Here is a 12786-nt window from a genome sequence, read left to right as displayed (position 1 = left end):
GTTCTTCATAAACCCCACTATTCAAAAAATCTTGAAATGATGTTATAAAATGAAGATCTGTTCTCATATAAGGAGTTTGTTCTTCATCTTGTCTTTTCATATTCATTTTCACTCCCATATAAAACTTTAAAGTTTTTATTTCTTTTAATGTCTTTTTAATAAATTTTTCAACATCGGGTTTCACTATTTCAATTGATTCAGCTATTGATGATGGACCGGGTTCTCCAAATTGAAAAATCCTTATTTTTATATGCCCTTTAAATGCCTCATCAGTGTTTTTAATATAATAGTCTCCCTTTACTTTAAACTCATTTTTCTTGTGTTTTTGTGATTGAAGATGTTGATTATAACTACTCTTCAAAACATCCTTTGAACAGATATCACAATGTTTTCTTTCCAACTCAAGAGGAGATATTTGATGAAATAGATTAAATGTGTGTTTGTTGGTTCGGAGGTGTTTTCTATAATGTTTATATTCGTGATTACAAACATCGCAGTACGTTGTATTCACCATATTTATAGAATAAAACTTTGCTTGAACTAAAATTTTCTTGATGAAAATTTCGTTTAATTTATAGGTGAATCTGTGCTTAAAAACATTTTATCCTCCAACTTTTTCACTTAATAAATACAATGTTTCAAGACACAAAAGACAAGTTTCAATCAATCTCTTCATCTGTTAAAGATACTGAGAAATATGTCAAGGATGTAAAATTGAACAAAGATAAATATAACAACTATTGGATAAAAACTATTATGGTAAATAATATGAGTTCTTCAATTTCCTTCAGTGGAAGGGCTTTTAGTATACCTGGTAGAACATCAATTAAAGTATCTCTAACAAAAGTTTCTCCTCTCCTTCTAGTAATATATTCAAAACTAGAAAAAGCAATGAAACAAGAAAAAGTATTAAAGAACAAAAACCTTATGGATGAAGCTTTAGAAAGAAAAGATAAGACCATCTGTAATATGCAAGGAGAAATTTGTATTTTTTTCAACAACCCTAAAGATGTAAATCTTGATGAAATAAAGGATGTTAATATATCAGGTGAAATGACATTTCGTTCAATAGTAGTTAACGATAATTTTAAAATTACCTTTAATATAAAAAATGTTGTCGTTGAATCTGATAATGAAAAAAAGTATATCGATATCGATGGTAATATACAACTGAAAGTATAGATGAATTTCAGTTTAAGTAAAGTTTTACTTTATAAATATGCTAGACTTTCCTGATTCTCCATATGACAAATTTGAGAATTGTCCTGCGTGTGAAAGACGGGGATTAAACACAGAGTCAAAAGCCTATAAACAATGTATATTCTGTGATTATCTTCTAATTAATGATAATAAAAAATATAAAAAGGAAAATAATTATTTTAGATTTACACCAAAAATGAATTACTTTACAAGATTGATTAGAGAAATGAATGTAAAGTATGAGGATGATAACACACCTTTCCTTACAAGGGAAGAAACTGAACGTATAAGAGAAATGTTCAAAGGATTGTTGTTGTATATTATTCATGGATGTAATTTTCAGGGAAATATCAACACAAGATATTGTATAAATAAAATAATGGATTATCTTGAAATTAAACCTGAACTGAGGATAAAATATAGAGTTTCTAAAAAAGCTAATAATAAATTAAATAACCTGTTTTTCAAATATATAAATGAATGATTTTTTACCTATTTGGGAAAATAAGATAAAATTTAACAACCATAAAAATCTCCCAAATTCATTAAGATGTCTCATAGTTGGTTCAAGTGGATGTGGAAAAACCTGCTTACTTTTAAAAATGCTCCTCACTCCCAACTTTTTAGATTATGATAATTTAATAATTTTCACAAAGTCGAGTTTTCAACCAGAGTATCAACTACTCTCACAAGGTTTTAATGCTGGTCTTCAAAAAGAAGATATAATAGATTTATTTAAACGTCAAAAAAACCTAAATGATTATAACATTGAAGATATAATTCAACTATTTTGTGATACACAGAGATGTAAAAAGAAATCAAATCTTATAACTTGTATTCTTAGTGATAATACGGATGATATACCGTCTCCCCAAGATTTGGATAAATCAAAAAAGAACCTCGTTATCTTTGATGATTGTGTTAATGAGAGAAACCAAACGGTAATGGATAGCTACTACACAAGAGGGAGACATTCTTCTTGTAATTGTATTTATCTTAGTCAATCGTACTTTCAACTTCCTCGTCGTTCCATCAGAAACAATGCTAATACTTTTATTTTATTCAAGTTAAATTCAATAGATATCAATAATTTTTGGAGAGATAATTGTTCTACATTATGTAGTAAAAAGAAATTTGAGGATTATATGAAGCACACGACTGAAAAATATAAATATATTGTTGTGAAACAAGATGAGATATTAAGGGATATATTTTTTGTTTTATAAACAATTACATATATAAATGACAACTATTATTATAAATCTTGTGGGTAAATCTGCTTCTGGAAAAAACTTTCATAAATCAAGGTTCTTGTGTAGTACAAATGAGAATATTGTAAATTTACTTAAAAAACACCCCGTGATACGCATTGTATCAACAACAACTAGAGCAATAAGACCTGGAGAAGTAAAGGTGAAGATTATCACTATATTTCAGTGGAGGAACATATGCGATTGAGGAATGAAGGACAAATATTTGAGGAGGTTTCTCTTGGTACAACAAAATATTCACATTGTAAGAGTGAGTTAAAGAAACTAAAATCTGGTGGTGTTGGGATATTAGAAACTAATCCAGAAGGAACGAGACAAATTATTAAATATCTGAGCGGAGTGAAGATTTTATCATTCGGTTTTGATGTTGATGAAGAAACTCAACACAAACGTATGAAAAGCAGAGATGCAAGGATTAGTGAAGAAGAAATTACAACTCGCATTAATGTTAATAAAGAATTTGATGAAATATTTAAAGAAAAGGATTTATTTGAACACATCTACTTGAATGATGAAGAAAAGGAAAATTTCCCTGTTGATCTTTACAATTCATTAAATGATATTTTACAATAAATAAATGGATACAAAAGAAAGAGCAAGAAGATTTAAGGAACATCAAGAGTTGGTTTCAAAAGTTGTAAAACAACAGGAAGACATAAAGAAGAAACGCAGACAGAAACTAACGGGCGAAGAAGCATTAGAAAAAAACAAGAGAAATTTTTTAAACCACTTTTAAAAACTTCCCAAGAAAAAATGAAAGATGTTTCCACAGTTCCCACAGTAGAATATACTCCTAGAAAGCTTCAAATGTTAAAAGATTTCAGTCAAATGACGGAGGAAGAATTAGAGCATTTAGGAGAATTAGAATATGATGATGAAGGTTTATTTCAACAACTGGAAGAGATTAATCAACCCCTTGATTATATTGTGAATGCTGTTCAAAACAATGAATATTCAGCGGATTCAAAAACCAAAGCAGGACTCATTCCAACAGAACAACCAGCAATATTTCATCTTGTTCAAGAAAAGGTATTGATATTTAATGATGAATTAAGGTTCTTAAGTTCTGCTCAACCCCCTGTTAAACTAACTCCGAGATTAATGTTTCTTCTCACAAAGGATGGAAGACAAGGTTCAACTGTGAGGGATGAATCAAAGTATATTGATAAACCATTGGATATGGAAAATAATGATGATAGAGTATATATTGATTTGCTGAACACTCTAAATTATAAGGTTATTCTTTCTGGTAAAAGTAGGAAGAATGAGAAGGAGAAACACATTATTCAGGCTTTAAGTATCCTTGGTTCAGGTATTAGTTTTCTTCCAAATGACCCATCGCAATTAGTTAATAGACTGTTATTGTTGTTCGGCAGTAAGAAGGCTGGAAATAACAATTGTTTTAATGAAGCATCAGCCATTTTAGACCAGTTGATGAACATGAAAATAATTAATAAATCTCAATATAAAGACATTTTAACTCATATTAAATAAGATGAGAAGCACAATCCTGAGTTTTAATTTCACAACAAGCGACCACACATCTTCATTCCCATACCCACTACAACTTGACACAACAAAAGAATATGAGGCATCTTTATTGTCCATGGAGACTTATAATACCTTATTTAATATAACCGAGAAAAATGACAAGTTTAGTTATAATCCGGGAAGTGGATACAAAACGATAACAGTCTCACCCGGAGCATACGAGATTTCTCAAATATCTTCCGAAATTGCTCGTCTTATGAAAGAACAGGGTGATGAACCAAAAAATATTGTTATAAACATTCAAAAACATACTTCAAAATCAACGATTAAAGTTAAAAATAACTACAAGGTTGATTTCACAATTGATAATTCATTTAGAGAGTTATTAGGTTTCTCCTCAAAAAAGATTGAAACTAATGGGACGTTTTACAGTGATAATGTCATTCAAATATCCTCAGGAATAAATTCGGTGTTAATTCACTGTGATTTGATTGATGGTGCTTATAATGATGGATTAAAAACAAATACAATATTTTCATTCAGCGCATACTCAACCCCAATTGGTTATAAATTCAATATGGAGCCTAAAAATTTGGTTTATCTACCTGTGTCAGGAAAAACCATACACAGAGTAAATTTTAGGATAACCGACCAAGATAATCGTGTGATTTCTTTTAATGGAGAAGTTATATCCATCAGAATTCACCTACGTGAAGTTTTTCAATAAATAAATACGATGGTTATTGTGAGGAAGCACGAGTTGGGAAAATATAAAATAATTACAGGGGATGGGATGTTCCTTTCCCCGTACTACAAGGGTGAAGGTATGTATCTTGGTAGAGGATACTATAAACCTAAGAGACAAAGGGGTGTTGGACATCAATTTAGAGGAGATGGGATAATTGATACTCTCATGGGTATTGGTTCAACTATTCTTAAACATAAAGACCTAATTGGTTCAACTGCTTCTGCTGTGGGAAATGTAGCAGGTGCTGTAAAGAGTATAAAAGATGCTCAGAAAGAATCTCATAAATTACAAGCAATAAAAGAAATTAAGAAAGGTAAAACTCAGTTGTCCCCCAAGAACGACAGAAAATAATTCAAATACTTGGATCAGGGTTTCAAAAGTTTTAACATCTTTTTTCCTAAATAAATACAAGTATGGAAGCAATTGATAGTATCTATGATTTGGATGATACTATTATTATCTCAAACTCCACTAAAAAAGAAGATTACTTCAAGGTAAATGCAATAACTGGAACAGACTGGAATACAAATGGTACAAAAAGTTTTGAAATAAATAATCAACAAACCTATTTGAATCTCTCCGAAAGTTTCTTGTTGTGTAAATTTAAATTCACTAAGGCTGGGAATAACACAAACGCTACACTTGTAAATGATTTCTTCTGGAAAATGTTTGATAGTGTGCGATTGTATATTGGAACACAAGAAGTTGAAGCGGTTGATTATGTCTCTGCTGTATCTGAAATGATGAAATTTACACTCTATACATTCAGTGATAGAATGGGAAAGGGGTCTGTCGAAGGTTTTATTCCTGATATGTCAACGGGAACAAACACAGACCCTGGATATATTCAAAGGAAAGGAATGTATAATGATGATACAAAAGCAGAAAATAGTTTTACTGTGGCAGTTCCTCTTAAAGGTATATTTGGATTTTGTGATTATGATAAAGTTCTGTATGGTCTTAAAATTAGATTTCAACTACAAAGGAATGATAATGAAAATAGATTGCTTTTTGGTGTTGGTAATGCTTTTAGTGATCAGAATAAATTTGTAATTGAGGAGATGAGTTGGTATATCAGTGAATATACTCCTAATCTTAAAACAGAAGAGATGTTGAATCGAAGACTTAACTCAAAGAGACCACTCAGTGTATCATACCTCAAAAGAAGATGTCAACACGTTAAACTCAATCAAACTACTTACACGTGGAATTTGGGTGTTCTGGAAGGAAAGCCACGATATCTGTGGATGATTTTTAAAAAGCCAGATGGTGATACTGCGACTGATAAGAATAATGCATTGAGTGATAATGCTAAGGTGAAACAACTTCGCGTTTCTCTAGATGGAACATTTTATCCACGAGATAGATTGGAAATTAATTGGGAAAAAAATGATTTTGCTGAAGCATACAAGTCTTACCAAAAGGTGTGTGAAAGTAATGGAAATAAAGAACCTATTTTGGATATGACAGCATTTAAAAGTTTGTATACAATCTATACGTTTGACCTGAGCGCACAAAAAGAAACTATAAAGTCTAATCGAGTGGATACTTCCCTATACATTGAAAGAGGAGAGAGTGAAGAAGTTGATACATATTGTTTGCTTTTGGAAGAAACAGAATTGCAGATTAATACAGATAATGGTGTGATGATTAGTCTCACATAATTTTTTGTTAAATAAATGAGTGGCAAAGTACCAACTGGGGTATATGTTAATCAAATCAATCTTCATAAACTATCATCTTGTGTTCAAAATCAAAAGCCTTGTACGATTAACGTTAATACAATTCAGAGAAAAGGAGCAGTAAGAATTGATGTTTTGCTCACAAGAGAACAGGTTAAAATCTTGAATGACACTGGCTCACTTAAAATTAAAATGACAAAACCAATGTTGAAAAAATATTCAATAAGAGAGACGAGTGGAGGATTTCTCCCATTTCTAATTCCTTTATTTGCTGGTTTAAGTGCGGTTGGAGCATTGACGGGTGGTATTTCAACAGCGGTCAAAACTGCCAACGAAAGGAAGGCTCAACTCCAGGCTCAAAAGAATTGGAAAGACATAACAAAGAGTTGGAGAAACAAATTAGTGGAAGTGGTGTAATTGTAGATTTTGCTGAAAAACTTGAAGGTCTGCCTGATAAAGCGAGATTGTTAGTTGGAGATATGCTTTCTTCTATAGCACAAGCAGGTGTAAAATTAACGAAAAGAGGTAATGGATTATATCTTTCTAATAAATAAATGAGTATTGATGAGTGGTTGAAAGAATTTGGAAAGAATACAACATCAAATTTACAACTTGCCAAATATTGTAAGAAATTAAAAATTCATAATGTGGTTATTTGTATGAGAGATGAATTAACAAATGTGTCGAAACATACAAAGAATATTATTATGAACTTAGAAGATAATGATGGGAACGGTTCTCATTGGGTTTGTATTTTTAATAGTCAAGACAAATATTATTTTGATAGTTTTGGTCTTCCACCACCTGTTGAAGTCATAAAATTCTTACAGAATGGTGTTTATCAAACATTTCAAGTCCAAGAATTAAATTCCAAGTGTTGTGGTCAATTATGTCTATATGTGTTATTTCAACTCAACAAAAATAAAAAATTTTATGATATTATTTTTAATCTAATATAAATGACTTATGTTGGTAAAGATGGTTCTATCTTTGGTGTATCTCAAGAACTGGATATTGATTTATCAAATTATTACACAAAGGCACAGGCTGAACGACATAAATATAATATAAACAAAAATATTAACATGAAAAATGCTTATAAATTAAAAATTATCCAAGCCCGACTGACGCGAATGACTTGGTGAGATTAAGCGATTTATCACAATATATATACTTAAATAAAACGGCTGTGTATTCTAAAGATACAGAAGTGTTGATATTATCTCCAGGTCATACAGAATTCACAGTTCGAATTAAAATAAATTTTTGTAAAGAAGGGCGTATCGTTTGTATGAGAATAGAACAATGGGGGTATGATATGAATGATTTAGGGTATAATTGGTCATTTAAAATTAACCTCGAAGACCTGGAACAATTAAATCAGTCTCGTAAGGAAGAATATTATCCACTTGGTATCGAGAATGAGTTTTGTGGAGCCACGATTAGTAAACAACAAATAAAAGAATTTAATAAGGGTAAATATAATAATGGTTTTGCCCTTGTTTATCTCATGAAAACAGAAAAAACAGGATTATATATAATAAGTAAGGAAATACAAAATGATTTAACTATGGGAAGATGGGGAGGTGTTTCGTGCCATAATATTATTCTAACATATATTTCTAATACATAAATGACAGCAAGAAGGCTTCAAGAAAATTATCATTTCTGTGTTCAAGCATACCTTCAAGAAAAGGGTATTCGGTATTTTAATAAATATGTTCTACAACATAAGAATGAGGTATTTTCAATAAAAGATTGGCATTATGCTGATGTTGATAAACCAACAACTTTAGATTTAATTAGAATGTTAAATAATGAAAAAATTATAAGGTTAAGAAAAGGTAAGGCTCTTTTAGAAATTCAAAAGAAATTTTATTGGTATCCTGTTGTAAAAAATTATTTTGGATACAGGAATAACAAGAAATCCTGATGAATATATGTATAATATTCTATGGGGTGTAAACGATTCAAGTATAGTAAGGGATGAGGAAGGAGTTGAAGAAGAGAGGGAAGAGGAGGAAAAGGAGGAGGAGGAGAGAGAGAAGGAGGAAAGAGAGAAGAGAGAGAGGGAGGAAAGAGAGAGAATGAATAAATATCAAAATATGGAAACCAGTGAGATTCAAAAAAGAATAGAGGTATTAAAGAAATTAACTTATCTCACCAGGGAGGAATACAAAGAATTAAAAAGTCTATTTGCAATACTTTCGACAAGACTATCGACATCGAGAAGACATGTATTTTAATTCAAGTTTTTTCTTAAATAAATGGAGGAGAGAGTGAAGGCATTTCTAAGGATTCTTTATGTTTTAAAAATTAAGATTCAAATGTGCATGTTGGAAACTAAAAAGGTTTTTGCACTCTGCAGAAATTTTTCTCATAAATAAATGAGTTATTGTCTCAAATGTAAAAAGAAAACTAATACTAAAAATATTTCATATATTAAAAGTAAAAATAACAGGGTTATACAAAAAGGTATATGTTCGGTGTGTGGTTCAAAAAAATCAATTTATCTCCAAACACAAACTCGGAGGAGATATACAAAAGTTTTTATCAGGAAGTAAATTTACAACTACTGGAATACCAGGGGAATTACATCTTCCAGGGTATTCTTTCTGTGGTCCAGGCACAAACTTGGATAAAAGATTAGATGAGGCAGACAATCCTAAATCCTGGAGTAAACCAATCAATAGAGTTGATGAAGTGTGCATGAGACACGATATTGATTATGGGAATACCACAACGTTGGAAGAAAAGCATGAAGCCGATAGAGAAATGTTATATAATTTGTCTCTGATACAAAATCCAACCTTGAGAGAAAAAGTTGATAGGTTCATCGTGAAGAAGATGATTAGTGCTAAATTGAAACTTGGACTTGGAAATTCAAAAAACTTATAGGCTCTAATGATGCCATTAAGACTGAAGAGCAATTAGCTGATGAATTACATAAACCAATATTCACAAAGTTTCAGAGAAGGAAAGTTTATTCCAAGGAAGTTGATTATATCTGGTCTGCTGATTTGATTGAACTCAATAATGATAAGGGGTACAAGTATGCTTTAACCGTTATTGATTTGAGGAGTAGATATGCGTGGGTTGTCCCTTTAAAAAACAAAACAGGTAATACTCTTGTGTTAGCTTTTCAACAGATATTTAATAAAAGTAAGAGAAAACCTAAGAAATTGTGGACTGATGAGGGTAGAGAGTTTTATAACAAGACATTTATGAATTTTTTAAAAAATAACAGTATTACATTATACAGTACCTTTAATGAAGGGAAGGCAGTTGTTGTTGAACGTTTTAATCGTACCTTAAAAGAGAGACTATATAAAAAATTCACACAACTCGGTTCACAACAATGGTTATCTTTTATTCAGGATATTGTGGATAAGTATAATGACACGATTCACACGTCAACGAATATGAAGCCATCAGAAACATTTACAAAATTAAAATATGAAAAAGAGATTAATGTCAGAAAACCTAAGTTCAAAGTTGGTGATATCGTAAGAATATATAGGTGGAAATCTCATTTTGAAAAGGGTTTTACTGAACGATGGACGAAAGAACTTTTTAAAATTGTTGATGTAATAGATACAGTTCCTTGGACTTATAAAATATATGATTTGGAAGGGGAAGAGATTTTAGGTTCATTTTATTCACAGGAATTACAAAAGACAAAACTAAGCATATAATACACCTTTGTGGACACTAGAGGGACAAGTCCGAGGTGTATAACAGTATATAATGTGTGTCAAGGGGGACGTTCTTAGATCTGTGAACCCCAAACACAGAATCCTCAACTGAATAGTCAAGGCTTAACTTTTGTTTGTGTGTGTGTGTGCAATGGGAGCAATAGGTTGGCGCTTCACTCCCTCCTACTATACACCGTTGTGGACACTCGAGGGCCAAGTCCGAGGTGTATAACAGTATATAATGTGTGTCAAGGGGGACGTTCTTAGATCTGTGAACCCCAAACACAGAATCCTCAACTGAATAGTCAAGGTTTAACTTTTGTTTGTTGATGTGTATGTGTGTGTGTGTCCCAACCCTCACATTCAAAATCTCAACCCCAACCCTCACATTCAAAATCTCAACCCTAACTCAATCCTCGCCCAACACAATGTCTTTTTCAAAATGAGATTTCCACCTATATATATATATATATTTTTACGTTTTTTTTTTTCTTCTTCCAATTCTGTCTTTTAAGGCTTTCAGGTTTGATGACGTAGAAAGGGGGAGTAAGCCTGCACTTTCTTCCCAGAACTTTCTTGATCTTGCTCCCATCAAGCACCATCCGACAAAGAACTACATCGATAGGTTTAGATCCTAAAGAGTGATAGCAACTCCAAAAGTCTCCAAAATATAAATAAATAAAATAATAATAATAATAAATAAATAAATAAATAAATAAAAGCCCCCAAAAAAGTTTCAAGTGTCCAACATAAACCCAACTTTCCAAGTCTTCAAGGTATAACCACATTCCCGTTGAGTTTCCAAGATATGTATCACATTGTGAGTTATCAATCCAGAACCCACATTTCAAGTATTCAAAGTAAAACCAACTTACAAAGTCTCTTAAGGATAACTCATTTACTGATTTTTTCAAAATTTGTGAGTCTCCAAGGTAGGCCCCATATTTAGAACCATCTTGGCAGAACCCTTTTCCTGAGTCTCCAAGGTAGTTATTTAAACCATCAAGGCAGAACTCATTTACTGATTTTTTCAAAATTTGTGAGTCTCCAAGGTAGGCCCCATATTTAGAACCATCTTGGCAGAACCCTTTTCCTGAGTCTCCAAGGTAGTTATTTAAACCATCAAGGCAGAACTCATTTACTGATTTTTTCAAAATTTGTGAGTCTCCAAGGTAAAACTTGTATTCTGGCTCATCAAGGTATAACTTGTTCAGTGGGTATTGTCTTGATAACTCACAATGAGTACTATTGCTGTAAAACTCTTTTTCAGGATTTTGCTGGTCTCCAAGGTATAACTCTTTGGTTGGGTCATCAAGGACGAACTCGTTCTGTGGGTCTTGGTCGCTCATAAGGTCTTCAACCAAGCCAACAATTTCGCCCCAAGTTGTAGCAAAAGCAGTATTTTCATTTCGTATTTCAGACACAATTTCCTGTGAGAGAAAATAATAATGTATTAATTAAGTTATTTAATTATTAAATGAGTATGCTTCAATCAAAGTTTGAAAATAGGAAAATAAAAAATCTTACCTCAATAGATAAGAGGTTTGAATCCAGTTCATCAACTTGAAGGTTTAGTTCCATAGAAGACAGAGAGTTCCAAGGAACACCAAAGTCATCCCACTCAAGGTCTTCAACCAAGCCAACAATTTCCCCCAAGTTGTAGCAAAAGCAGTATTTTCAGATACAATTTCCTGTGAGAGAAAATAATAATGTATTAATTAAGTTATTTGATTATTAAATGAGTATGCTTCAATCAAAGTTTGAAAATAGGAAAATAAAAAATCTTACCTCAATAGATAAGAGGTTTGAATCCAGTTCATCAACTTGAAGGTTTAGTTCCATAGAAGACAGAGAGTTTGAGACAAGCACACAGAACACCATTGCCAGCAAGAACAAATGTTTAAAATGGAGCCTGGGTTTGAAGCTTTTATAGAGAAAGACTGGTGGGTGTGGTTTCCTTTGGAAATTCCCTGGGCAAGCCTAGGCAAGCCTTCATTGGGAAATTTTTCAAAACCATAACATCCTGTAATTTTCTAGTGATTTCTTTGTGAGTCAGAGATGAACTGGAAATGATGTAAGAGTGGGCGGGGCTTAGCAAAAGTAGGCGGAGCTTAGGAAAAGTGGGCGTGGCTTAGAAAAAATACCTTATGAAAAGTGGGCGGAGCTTAGCAAAAGTGGGCGGGGCTTAGGAAAAGTGGGCGTGGCTTAGAAAAATATCTTATGAAAAGTGGGCGGAGCTTAGCAAAAGTGGGCGGAGCTTAGGAAAAGTGGGCGTGGCTTAGAAAAATTACCTTATGAAAAGTGGGCGGGGCTTAACAAAAGTGGGCGGGGCTTAAAGAAAAGTGGGCGGGGCTTAACAAAAAATAACCTGTGGCTCAGGAGGTGGTCAGATGAGAGCATTAAGAGAAGTTTATCATTTCGTAATGGCACAAAAGGGGTATCTTAAAAAATATAAAGATTCAAATGTTTTGTTTGTTAATATTTTAGATGGGGATTATTGTGCAAAGAAAATTAAACTATTGAAGGAATTTAAGAATGAACAAATCTTTATAGGTTCAATGAGTGAGCTGTTCAACCCCCAGGTGTTCAATTCAATGAGGTTCAACCTCTAAGTTAAAAGGGGAGACAAATAAATATACCTTGGGATAAAAAGGGGATTTATTTTTAGGGAAAAAAAATATAAATCGCTGAAAATCCCC

Source organism: Eptatretus burgeri, chromosome 8, assembly GCF_056783735.1.
Source record: "Eptatretus burgeri isolate ZD-2024b chromosome 8, Ebu_testis_v1, whole genome shotgun sequence".
Classification (NCBI taxonomy): Eukaryota; Metazoa; Chordata; class Myxini; order Myxiniformes; family Myxinidae; genus Eptatretus; species Eptatretus burgeri.
The sequence above is the reverse complement of the archived record's forward strand: the minus strand, read 5'-3'. Positions refer to the sequence as shown.